At 39.0% G+C, this 12,522-nt stretch overlaps 1 protein-coding gene across 14 annotated transcripts in view; it reads left to right on the forward strand.

Annotated features, from left to right (window-relative positions):
• LOC311433677 (protein bicaudal D homolog 1) overlaps window positions 1–12,522 on the forward strand; it is a 294,907-nt gene that overhangs the window by 17,898 nt on the left and 264,487 nt on the right. Inside the window, exon 1 of one of the 14 annotated variants that reach the window (XM_084513079.1) lies at window positions 2,309–2,386. The exons of 12 other annotated variants lie outside the window; for them this stretch is intronic. The gene's annotated coding sequence lies outside the window, so the exon portion shown is untranslated. Of the gene's footprint in view, window positions 1–2,308; window positions 2,387–2,491; window positions 2,623–12,522 lie in introns of those variants that run through there. One more of the 14 variants, XM_084513069.1, reaches the window with a different exon arrangement.

Genomic DNA, 12,522 nt, shown 5'->3' on the forward strand with positions numbered 1-12,522 from the left:
GAGCTTTATCCAGTAATAAGTATAATCTAAATAACGAAACTTCTCCATATGCAGGCCTCTGATCTCACAGTAACAGACAACATTAAGAGGTTAGATAGATACTCATGGAACAGCAGGTCTCCAAAAATGTACATCCTTTCCACCAAGCTGCACGGGGTTGCATGTGCCATGTCTGCAAACAGCTATCTTCTACAGCATCTGTGAACAGTAACCTGCCAGGACCAGAGGGAGAGAAAACAGCATTGGTTCTCATAACAACAGGAGCTCCAGATTCCAAATTACTCATGAGTTGGCCAATTTATAATTGGTTTTTAAAATAACTACTGAAATACATTTTTAACATAAAACTTTTTAACTGCATAATAAGCTTGTAGAGTTTAAGATGATGTTATCAACCCTTTCCCTCAAAAGCAAACAGCAACAAATAAACAGCAAATCCCCTGTCCTTTCTGTCTCTAGGTATAGGGGTTTAAATAAGTGTATAAGGATCATTAAGAATCGAATGGGATGGCTTCTCAAACAATCACAAATGTATATATTTATTTACAGCAATCATTCCTGTTAGTGATCACAATAATTTCTGTTGTAAAGTAGAAATTAAGCTTGCATCTCTAACTGGTTGAAATGAAACACTTTCAAAATTAAGATTAAAATAATTTAAAGTAGTTTGCAGTATTTCCTTTCAATTCCAGTGGAAGCCTGTTATTTCCTAGAAGTTGTCTCAATTTTATCTACATATCTATATCATTCAGCATGGTAGGTTTTTGCTTCCTTTGTAATGGGGGTAAAGTTGTTTGACAAAACGTTGAGGAAAAAAAGCTTGCACTTACTATTTTTTTTTCAAATTATTAATAATGATTTGTATTTTATGTAACATTTTTTGTTTGTTTTGGCTGTAATTACATAAAATGTTTGTGAAATATTTTTCATGTCTGTAAATATTTTTGTGACTTATGAATTAGCGTGAACTGCATTGCAAGATTTCATTTTTTTTATGATAGTCCTTATAAGAGCTGCAGATAATCATGCTTTGTGCTGGATCCAACGGAGGACTGGAAGGCAGCAAACAGTTGTAATTTACAGCTAGTGAATTGGACTGCCTCTGTTAGCATCACACTGTGTTGTTTCGTATATGCTAAAGTTCTTGTCCAAACTAATCTCATCAGTTACTGTAGGATTTATAATATTGACATTTTAGTAAGGCATTTCTGCACAAATATTACAATTCTGCATAGTGCTATATACGTATAATAATTACCCTGGCTTGAAAAAGTCTTGTTCATAATTTATGAATTACACTCACATTCCCACAAGCTCTGAATATTGAAGTAGTTTATTATAGGTATACACAGACAATCATGAAGAAGCTCATTTTTAATTCATATGGTTTCAGGATTGCATAAAGTGACAACTTTTAGTGCAAACATACAATGAAATGATCTGGGGAATATGCCTACCTGCATGTATGAAAACTGATGGTGTCTATAGGTGCACCAACAAATGCCTCTCTGGAAGCAAAGCCACTGGGCTGCTGTTAGGTCTGGGCCACCTGCCTTCCAAATGAAATGAGGTCTAGAGAGCTGCTGAATTTTGATGGCATTTTTTCTAGAGAGCACCTCAGGATAAGAGACTTGTTTGAAGAAAAATGTTCTAAGAGAACCAGGCTGACCCAGATTTTCTGCACAATTGGGGTTTACAGGAATTAATTTACAGCAGTCTGAAGAGACCAGGTATTCTCACACTCCCTGAAATCCCACCGTGTGAGAACAGGGATAATTAAGCCTGCAGTCATATAAATTATTCCTGTTGTTGTTTCACTGGAATAAAGGATTACTGCCTTTACCTATTGATCTTCCCTTTTCTGCTTTTCACTGTCTACCAATGATTGCCTGATTGCTCCTTAATGCCGTTTTGGAAAACATGATGAAAAGCAAAGTCTAAAGTCTTCAGACTTACTTTGTCACAGAGTTCTAGTAATATTGTGTGGAAAAGAGAAATGCAGGAGATCCATTTTTTATGGGCTTGACGTAACAACAGGATCTGATGAGAGAAAGAAGAAATACAGCACAGGAAAAAGGAAAGGAGGTAGGTCTTGAAGGACAGGGATGTCCTTTGGCTATTACAGGGGAGCCCTGTGGGTCCTGAATTGTCTAAAAAGCTACAGATTGGTCCTAATCAATGTTCAAGAAGTTATTTCTCTATCTTACACCATCTTTACACTGGAGCTGGCAACTACCCTTTGATCTGGATCTTTCCACTGCTATGCCAAATAAAAAGCAGGTGGTTTTGAGACCTTTACAGAGTGTTACCTGGTTCAGCTGTGTGTTCCTAATGGCTGGGCCAGCTCAGTATAGGCCAGCTGACAGCACAGGAGCTGTGATTAAGGGTATGTTTTGGGTCAGGGTCTGCTGTGTTTGTTCTGGAGTTTTTTGATGTTCCAGAGAGCCTAATAATAATAATAATAATAATAATAATAATAATAATAATAATCTTGCCATGCTTGCAGTCAAGAGATGAGACAAGCTAACTCCAGGCTCCCTGCCCTACTCCTCTGCTGGACTTTAACCTCCTCGTGCTGCAGTGTCAGGGAGCAGCTTTGCACAGTGTTGGTTCATTGAACAGGTGAAAATGGGTTTTCACTAGCATGATGGGTTGTGAGTTTTGCTGTCCCTTGCAGGGAAGGTTGTTGAGGCTGCCTGTTTTTGAGAAGGTAGTGCTGCTTTTTTAGTAACCTGGGTTGTGAAGACCAATTTGCCCCCAATAGAAGAAGAGGGGATACCTGAGAAGAGGGATGATGCTGGGTTTTGCTCACAGAGGGGTAAGCCCTAGAGCAGTAGGGGTTAGCTGGGTGGGATATGCATAGAGGAGCCTGCTGAGCACCCAACTAGGGAGTCTTTTCAGGGCTGTGGGTTGAGCTTACCTTAGGAGGAAACATTGTATTTTTCTTAATACATATTTATCTGGATTCATGTCACTTCCAATGTGGTCAGAAATATTCTATGTGTATGCTTCAGGATTGTGGGAATTTAGCTGTGTGCCTTGGCTGGGTAAAATGTGATGCTTTTGCTGATGTGTCCTAAAAGATATCAGAATCTTCTCAGTTGTGTTTGGATAAATAAGGTTTCAAATAGTGCTCATTCTGCATTTCTGCAATTTCAGTAGTTTAACTGTGGAAATATAACTGAGGTAGGAACTGAGCTTCTGCAGTCCTTTTTACTGAGGTTTCATGAGAAGTGGTGAACTCAGCATGACTTTTATGTCCAGTGACATTTAGAAAAGTCTTCAGTATTTTTTTTTTCCTCTTTAAACTGTAGCTCAAGCACATTTGCTGTGGATTCCATGCAGTTCTAAGCATGAATGCTAAAACATCATTTTTTTTCTGCCCTCTTATCTGACAGGGAGGAGAGGTGGCAATGGAAGAGGAAAAGACCTATTAACTCAGCGCAAAATTAGACCTTTGTTATTTTGTCTGCAGTCTTGGTTGATCCCATCATCTAACCAAGGGTCAGATGGGGTAGAACTGCGACAGGGATTAATTTTACTGCTTGCTAGCTAATAACTTTGCATCTGATACTTCTGTGTGTCAGACAGTGCATTAATTTGAACATTCATAGCCCTTTACAAGAGAGTGAATCTATGAAACTAAATATTTTGATGGCTTAGTCTTTCCTGCTTGTTTTCCTTTCTGTATGGTATTTTTCTTCTTGCCTTAATCCCACAGATAAGGCTTCTTTATTCAGTCAGGCATTGGATGAGTTGGTCAAAGATCTTGGTTAGTTTAATGTTCAGCTTTTTGGGTGTGGTATTGTACACCTCTCCTTGTCTGAATGAGAATTTGGATGCAGTTCTTGCAGTCCATGATGGATGGATAAGAGATTTCAAATGATACTTCAGGATGAAAAGTCTGTCAAAGTCACAAACCAGTCTTGTTTCTATGTATCAACTTTCTATATTATGTGTAGTATTAATACACTTGTTTCTACATGACTATTTAAATATGTAAATCTTGCGTTCATGGTAAGTCATGATGGTCTCTCCAAAAGAAAGTGGATGGTTGCTTATAAGTATTTTAAGAGTTATTGTCTTGCTGCAAAACTCTGTATTGAGACTCTGATTAAATGTATGTACTCAAGAGACTGTATTCTGCAATCACATTGACACACATTTTTATTAAATGATTAATTGTTGATTAGACAGGATATTCTTCATAAAGTGATACTACCAGATTATGACTTTGTCTTGTGATCCCTTAATTAAAGCTGTGTTTTAGACTAGTCCATAGCAAAGCTCAAAACTTCATTCTTGTCCTTATGACTTACCTATATACACAAGGCATTCATGTTATGCTTCAAACTACAAATAAAAGTGTGAAATGTGATTGTTCTTCCAAACTATTTAGACTTAAATATCATTGGGCACGATCAAGACCATATATACTGGAGTCTTGAGTTGAATGTTGTTTTATCTTGTTTTCACTTCTGTTGCAGCAAGTTTTGCTAAACACTGTTTAGAAGGAATCACAGAATTTAAAGTTAACTTTTTGAATCCCAGACTTGCTAAAACTTCATCTGTGTTTATTGTATTGTCTGCATTTTTTCCTGGCTCTGAAAAGGTGAGAGGAGAGATCACCTGGTCAATGCCAGCCTGTCACTTTTTGAAAATGCAGAATACATTTGTAGCTTGAAAGGACTCAAAGAAAAAAGTGGTTTTGTTTTTGCCTTTTTTTTTTTTTTTTCTTAGTTGTAGCTGTGTCCCAAAACTCAGTGGCTGAGATTAAAGGAACTCCTTGCATGAGTGCAGAAGTGTGCCCTCAAAACAAGGCATGCTGTGACCATGCTGTGACTGCTACCAGAACTGTGTTTAACAGGAGAAAAAAATCTTTTTCATGTTTTGCTTCAATTGTCTCTTTTGGTTTAAGGAAGGTGTGTCCTTTTTTCAAAATTGTAATGCCCCATATCTGGCCTATAATTTTTCCTCTAATGATCGCAGAAGAAACACTTCTTTATTTTAAATCGTTGATATTTGCTGTTGTATGATGTGCTGTCTGTCCATAGTTTCTGCTATGTAGCTTTAGTCTCTGATTTATTTGTCTTCTGTAGCTCTGTCACTTATTTACAATTACTAGGCTTTTCTTTTTCAAGTGTTTGGAGTAAATTTGAGAAAACTGCATCATGCACAGCTGTCTAGACTTTCAAAAATATTTCTTTGGCTTGTATTCAGAGACTACTGCAATGACAAACTTATGGGATTCTCTTGGAAGAGAAAACATTTATTTGCTGGCAATCTTTCTATATGCAAAACCACTTAAAATTGTATCCAGTTTCTTAACGTCTTATAGAAATAAGTTACTTCATTAAGACAAGAAACATCAAGGTGAGTGGGATGGGGTGGATGATCACAAGGCTTCTCTTGTTGGATTCCTCTTATTTAGGTTATTTAAAAAAATGTTATCCAGCATTAAAGCTGGAGGTCTGGGCTACATTGATAACCTGTCAAATAACTTGTCACATTGCAACATCACTTGCTTTTGCTATGAGTTATTTTTTCTGCTATTTTGCTATGCTTTTTTTTTTTTTTTTTTTTTCTTGGTAAGGAAACACTTCAGTTTAACTGTGCTTTGCTACACACACTAAATATTTTAAATCCCTCATTGAAAGAGATTCAGATTGCATGACAGTGAAGTATTATTTTTGCTTTAATAGATAATGCCTTGTAAGATGAACTTATCTTGCACGTTTGGGAGAGATGTTCTTCAGATCTCTGAGGAATCTTGTCATCTTCCTTTCAGTTGTTTTCACAAAGCCTTTCTTTGTCTCCAGTAACCCTGGTGCTGCCTGATGAACAGCATACCTCATAGCATACCATCAGCCATCAGTTCTGACAAATACTGTTTGGTCACTTTCCTCCCCAAAGCCCTCAGGCACTGCTCTGCTATTCCTTGTTTTAGACTGTGAGCTCCCTGGAGCAGGGGACACCTTGCCCTGTGTCAATACTGGGCATTGACTAAAAGGCCAGTAGCTGCTACTGCCATATGGGTAACTCCTCAGTAAATGTAGGACTCCTATCCTTATGAAGTCAAAGGCAAACCTCCCTTTGACTTAAGCTGGGCTGAGATTTAATTCCGAGCGTATGAGTAACCAATTCTTGTTTTTTGTCTTCAATAGCCCTATATAATATAATGAAATGTTGGGTTCCTCTTGCTGGTATGTAATCCTTGGGGCTCCTTCCTTACCTCATGGAGGGAGAGGGACAGGCTGAGAGGCAGTCAGACTGCAAGAGGACACTTCTGGAAGTACCACCACTGAGAGGAGCTACTGGCTTGTTTAGGTTGGACAACAGACTTCTGGATAGCTTAATGTTAGGGAAGAGATATCCCATCCAAAGTGGCTCCAACATTCAGATTTGCTTATGGCTGGGTGAACAAATTTGTAGAGTTCAAGACTAAGAAACACTTAATGTTTGTGTAGTCTGACCTTGTGAGTAACTGCTGGAATATAACACTCCTGTTAGCTCTGTGCTGAACCCCACAATTTGCACGTGGCTCATGGGTACCTTCCAAAAAGGCATCCAGTCTGGATTTGAAGGCATCAACAGGACTCTAAAATTAATTGCCAAAGAAATGTTAATAGTTAACTCCATCTGTTATTTAAAAAATGCGTAACTAATTTCATATTTGTATGTACTTTGTTTTAAATTCCAGCTGGTGCTTCTTTTTTATGTTTTTCTCTGCTTGAAAAAATATCCCAAAGGACATGGAAATTTCTGCCTGAGGTGATTTTTTTAGATGTCATAGTCAAGTCACCTGGCAGTCTTCTTTCATCTGCTGAACAGAGTGAGCTGCTTACTTTCAGTGCTGTTTTCATATAACCTTGAGACTACTGTAATTCTCTGCATCCTCACTAAATTTTCAGTGTCTCGTAAAAGAAACTGACTACTGGAACTCTCAGTTAATTCAGTATCTGGTAACTAACACCTTGCTTGGAAAGAGAGAAAATGTTTTTTGCTCCCTAATTCCTTCCTATACATCTGAGGACTGTACTTACTCTCTTCTGACATGGAGTTGTATTGAGAATTGCACTGGGTTGCATATCCTTTACCATTTCTCATTAACTTTCAGAGCTTTTGTAGTTATCTACATCACTTATTTAACAAATAAATAAAGAAAAGAATAGCATCAGGCCTGGCCTTTGTTAATTAAGGAGCAACTTTAGATGAGAGCTAAGCCTATGCAGTTTCTGGTCCTCAATAGAAAATGGTGGCCAAGGACTCATGAAAAAAGCATATTTGACCCAGCGTTTTATCTCTTGTATATTATATATATATCTTGTATATGTATATATATGATATTGCGTAACTCTAGGCAGATAATACCTAGATAATGCTGTAAAATTAGGAAATACAAGGATTTTGACAGGCAAATTCTGGAAAATTTTAAATATCTCTTCAGAAGAAAGAAGTGGGAAAACAACTGTTGTATATCTTTGAGATATAATGGGTTAAGTGTAATAGTAAAACCCTTCAAACAACAGCAAGAAAAATACTTATCTCCATTTTTTATTGTATAGCTGTAGATGAGTTGCTCGGTTTTGTAAAAACACTGTATTGTAGAGAATTTTAAGGTTGAAAAATTTCTTTTTTAAAAGTATGATTTAAAAAAAAAAAACACAAAAAAAACCAACAAAACAAAGAAAAAAAAACACACAACAAAACAACAAACTAAACAACAGCAGTATATTTACCTTGAGTCATATCACCTGAAGTACAATATTCTAAGCTGCTGGACCAAGTTAAGGGGAAAGCAGCTTTTTTGGTACCGATGTCAGGTGGTACTTAACTAACTCTGCTTTAAGATAGGTGTTAATGTGTTTGGATGTCAATCTAAAACATTGAGCAGAAGTTAATTAAGGCTGTTTGAATAGAGGAATTCCTTTCTGGGAATATTGCAGTTCAAGTCAGGGCGAATCTGAACTTTCCTAGAAGTAGAGAGGTGTCAAACTAGCTAATACTGTAACAGTTAAGTCAATACCAGAGGATCCAAAAGGTCTAGAGTTAAGTATTCTTCAAAATTAGCTGAAATGCCATCCAGAAGGAAATTCTTGGCATGCTATGTGAGTAGCCTGGCCAGGTAACTATTTCAGGGTGGGCTCTCTGCTATGCTCTTTCTCTGAGTGGGAAGCCTTGTTTTCAGAGATGGGGTGAAGACTCAAAACGTTCTGGACAGGTTTTGCACTGTGAGCAAGTTTGTTCACAACAGAATTCCATCAGTGCTTGTAAGATGCAAAATATTTTTGTATCTGAACCTTATATTTTTCAAATAAAGTCTGCCAAAGTTGAAAATTATAGTGTTTGTGTGTACAGTTTCTAAAAATAGCTGTCTCCTATTGTTTTGAGAAGAAATTAATAGGAGAAACAAGACTTTTATTAGGCTTGCCTTGGATTTGTTCAGCCTGAAGCCTCAGCATCTGGCTGTTCATATCTTAGGGAGGTGTAGTGCAGCTTTCAGTCTTCTTTGATGACCTTGATCTGACCAACCCAGGGGGCTAACAGTAAGGTAACTAAAGTAACCAGTGGGATGTTGCCAGAATCTGAGCATAGGGCTCTTGTGAACATTGCTGCTAGGTAATAACCTGCCATTATACCTTTACCTAGTCTGTCTTCAAGTAAAATCTCAGGGCCTTTCTACAGTTAGGGATTGGAGGTACCAAAAAATACAGTAGTTAATAGGTGGTGAAAACTCATCTGCATCCTTCTGTTGAGGATGATGGTGTGGATGGTGGTACCTCACTTGGCAGCAGGCACCTCTGAAGCTCCTCTCAGAGCTGATGGTGGTCTGACATCATGCTGGCTCCTGGTGGCATACCATCATTTCAGTGCTACGCATCAGCTGCTGCGCGATGCCATTGGTGCTTGCTTCCCCACAGCTTAAACACGTTTGATGTTTCTGTTTGACCTCTATGTGGAGCATGATGTAGCTGCTCAGCCCACTGCATTAGCTAAGTGCTTGTGAGCTCAGGGTTGCCAATCACACAGCTTTTCCAAGGCTGGACACATTACTGCTCTAATAACCTCCCGAAGGAGATGGTATTGCAGTTCTGCACTTCACTGGAGGTTGTATGAGCACCATGATGGGGCTATTTTGCTTCTCTCTGCGTAGAGGTTATCTAAATGAGTTACAGGTTGTATGAGCGGGAGGTCACTCATCTTTGCCATAGGTTGGCATGTCGTCTCATTTCCACTATCTGCTTGGGAGGGCATGTCTTTTCATCACTGTCGATTACTATTTGCCTTACTATGGCCCATTTGAGTTTTGGTAACAGAATAGAACCTCACTGATGTAAACTGTGCACGCACAGGACCAGAAGATAGTGTGTGCCCCTTGAATCTTATAGCTGTCCAGCACATGATCTAATAATGAAAAATGTGACGTAACTAGGCTCATAGTTTTTGTATGAAAACATCTAAATTTTGTTAAAATACTTCTTGCAATATTGGAGGAACTGGAAGCTGAGAGATCTCATTTAAAATATAAAAAAGGCAATATAATTGGAAACAAACTATACATTTGACTTTAACAGAATAAATACATTCATATAGGCAAGCACAGGTGTTAAGTTTGGGATTTTCCTTAAGAAGCTTTTTCTCTTATTCATATTTTTAGTGTTTTTTTTTTTTTTTTTTTAGTAGCATTTTTATTTTTAGTAGAGTTTCACTGTGTAACCCATTACCAATACCCCCATCCAGGTATTTACTCCCAAGAAATGAATGTAGGGTTCCAGGACAATCACCTTTCCTTATATGTTATGAGAAATTTTTGTTGTTATTAGAAGAATTTAATCAACATGTATCCTATTTTAAGGGATTTTGTGTGGAGAGGTGTAGGTTGAATTTATGGTATGTTCTTTGACATATAAAGAGGCAGACAGCAATCTGATGCAGGAGGAAGAAAAAGGGGAATACTTCTGTAAGTTGAGTAAACAGGTTTTCTAGGGTAAAAGGCTTGTGGCAGTCATCACTAGCCAAGGCTGATGTGTCCTTAGGCAAGCAGACCACAAACTAACTTGGGCTGCAGGGGATTCCTCTTGAGTTATAAGGAAGGCATATAAATCCATTGTGCTTCCAGTCCAGAGACTGGAAAAGAAGGAAAGAAATAGTAGCACAGACAAGGTCTGCTGTTTGGCTTGAGGGGAATTTGCCTGTAAGGGGTGTTAGGTAGAACAATTAATTGTAAAGTGATAAGAGCCCTTTGGGAAGATCTTTTCTATGCAGCTATTTCACAGAATCACAGAATCACAGAATTTTCTAGGTTGGAAGAGACCTCAAGGTCATCGAGTCCAACCTCCAACCTAACGCTAACAGCCCTCCACTAAACCATATCCCTAAGCTCTACATCTAAACGTCTTTTGAAGACTTCCAGGGATGGTGACTCCACCACTTCCCTGGGCAGCCTGTTCCAATGCCTCACAACCCTTTCAGTGAAGAAGTTCTTCCTAACATCTAACCTAAAACTCCCCTGGCTCAACTTAAGCCCATTCCCCCTCGTCCTGTCACCAGGCACGTGGGAGAACAGGCCAACCCCCACCTCGCTACAGCCTCCCTTGAGGTACCTAAAAAGAGCGATAAGGTCACCCCTGAGCCTCCTTTTCTCCAGGCTGAACAAGCCCAGCTCCCTCAGCCGCTCCTCGTAGGACTTGTTCTCCAGGCCCCTCACCAGCTTCGTCGCCCTTCTCTGCACCCGCTCAAGCACCTCCATGTCCTTCTTGTAGCGAGGGGCCCAAAACTGAACACAGTACTCGAGGTGCGGCCTCACCAGAGCTGAGTACAGGGGGACGATCACCTCCCTAGCCCTGCTGGTCACGCTGTTCCTGATACAAGCCAGGATGCCGTTGGCCTTCTTGGCCACCTGAGCACACTGCTGGCTCATATTCAGCCGACTATCCACCATCACTCCCAGGTCCTTCTCTGCCTGGCAGCTCTCCAACCATTCCTCTCCCAGCCTGTAGCTCTGCTTGGGGTTATTGCGCCCCAGGTGCAGGACCCGGCACTTGGCCTTGTTGAACTTCATGCAGTTGACCTCAGCCCATCGGTGCAGCCTATCCAGATCCTCCTGCAGAGCTTTCCCACTCTCAAGCAGATCGACACACGCACCTAACTTGGTGTCATCTGCGAACTTACTGAGGGTGCACTCGATGCCCTCGTCCAGATCATCGATGAAGATATTAAAGATATTAAAGATATTTGCATGAGAGCAATTGCTTCCCTGCAATAGTTGCAGGATGGGGTGGAAACAGAAATAAATTTGTATTGTTTGTGAACCTATAAATGTTGTTTATCAATTTGAATAATAGTAATTATATGCTGGGACAGCTCAGGGAAAGAATCTGGCTGGCAGCTGGCTAAGTATCTCTGCATTGAATCTTTTATTTGCAAGGGAATGGGTTAAATGTAATGGTCTATAGTGTTTTACCAATCCAGTAGAATTTATAATTCACTAAAATCAAGTGCTGTTGGTGTGTCTGGGCATCACTACCACTATGCCTCACTCAATGAATGGTAAGTAATGCAGTCATTCTTCCTGCAACACACTCTGCCTTTATTAGGCACGTTGGATTAGTCTCTGGAGTGGCTAACCTTTATAACTGCATATTAAATTTAAGTATAATTCTTTAAGGTGTTGTTTTAAATCAAAACCCTTGCAGATGTTACCCCCTGGATTTATATGTGGGTACAGTATAGCCCATGAGTCTAAGATAATTGCCTAATTTGATAACATACAGTGTAGAAACCCTGGTATGTTTAGATCTCTGTAGCTAATGAGCTTTGCAATCAGACCATAGAAGTTTAAGTTGCGTAAACAAGAAGTCTTGTGGGTTTTTGTTTGTTTTGTTTTTAGTCTGGCATTGAAATCTGTCACTGAATTAAACATATAATGTTAACTACAGTGCCTCTTCTTACAGCCTGCTAATGGTGATTTCAGCTAAAATGAGATAAAATATTGCTGCTGTTTTGCTTCAGAGAGGATGAAAGCATTTTAATTGAAAACTAATTAGTTATTAGTTCCTGGTGTCATGCGCTGTTGATTGGTGAGGAATTAAGTGCAGCTGTTTCTCTGTATTTTCAGTCTCTTATTTTCTAGGGGTTAAAGGTAGGTCATACAGAAAGTACATATTTAAGATCCTGTAATTGTGTGTGTCTTCTCTAGAATACTACACCATTTTTTAAATATCTTTCACACACACTACTGCATACATTTAATTACATCCAAAAAAAAAAAAAAAAAAGGAAAAGATACTCCAAATGCTTATTTCCTATGTGTGCATATCCATGAAGCAGTCTGATGTCTAACAAAGCATCAAAGGGTTTCACTGACAATGCCAACAGGCGATACTTTGATATGTCTGTAATTTTATTGTGATAAAGCACGTTCATTTCATAAACTAAGTTTATCTCAAGTGGAAGTAGCATACTTCCTATTCCAGTTTAGTTCAGCTGCAGCAGAAATTGCTTTCCCTTTGTAGAGTTTAG

This window comes from Aythya ferina (assembly GCF_964211825.1).
Source record: "Aythya ferina genome assembly, chromosome: 1".
In the NCBI taxonomy this organism is placed as follows: domain Eukaryota; kingdom Metazoa; phylum Chordata; class Aves; order Anseriformes; family Anatidae; genus Aythya; species Aythya ferina.